The sequence below is a fragment of the Orycteropus afer genome, unplaced genomic scaffold (genome assembly GCF_000298275.1).
Source record: "Orycteropus afer afer isolate SDZICR_OR568_19922 unplaced genomic scaffold, OryAfe1.0 scaffold01124, whole genome shotgun sequence".
Classification (NCBI taxonomy): domain Eukaryota; kingdom Metazoa; phylum Chordata; class Mammalia; order Tubulidentata; family Orycteropodidae; genus Orycteropus; species Orycteropus afer.
In genome coordinates this window covers 130,610-131,525 of record NW_006922711.1, presented here as the reverse complement: position 1 = coordinate 131,525, position 916 = coordinate 130,610, and positions in this window count along the sequence as shown.

The window sequence follows — 916 nt, the reverse complement described above, 5'->3', positions numbered from 1 at the left end:
TCGCTTGCCTATGCCAAGAAATTTGGAAGACAGATAACTGGCCAACCAACTGGAAGAGATTCATATTTGTGCCCATTTCAAAGAAAAGTGATCCATCAGAATGTGGAAATTATCAAACAATCTCATTAATTTCACATGGAAATAAAATCTTGCTGAAAATAATTCACAAACAGTTTCAGCAGTGCATCGACAGGGAACTGCCAGAAATTCAAGCTAGATTCAGAAGGGGACATGGAATGAGAGATATCATTGGTGATGTCAGATGCATCTTGGCTCAAAGCTGAGAATACCAGAAAGATGTTTACCTTTGTTTTATTGACTATACTTTGTTTTATTGACTATTCAACCATGTGGATCATAACAAACTGTGAAGAATGGGAATTCCAGAACACTTAATTGTGCTCATGAGGAACCTGTACATTTACCAAGAGGCAGTTGTTTGAACAGAAGATGGGGATACTGTATGGTTTGAAATCAGGAAAGGTATACATCAGGTTTGTATCATTTTGCCATACTTATTCAAGCTGTATGCTGAGCAAATAATCTGAGAAGCTGGACTATATGAAGAAAAACACAACATCAGGATTGGAGGAAGGCTCCTCAACAACCTGAGATATGCAGATAACACAACCTTGCTTTCTGAAAGCGAAGAAGACTTGAAGTACTTAATGATGAAGATCAAAGACTACAGACTTCAGTATGAATTACACATCAATATAAGGAAAACAAAAATCCTCACAACTGGACCAATAACCAACATCACGATAAATGGAGAAAAGATTGAAGTTAGCAAGGATTTCATTTTACTTGGATCCACAATCAATGTCCATGGAAGCAGCAGTCAGAAAATCAAAGGCCATATTGCACTAGCAAATCTGCAAAAGATTTCTTTAAAATGTTAAAGAGCAAAGATGTC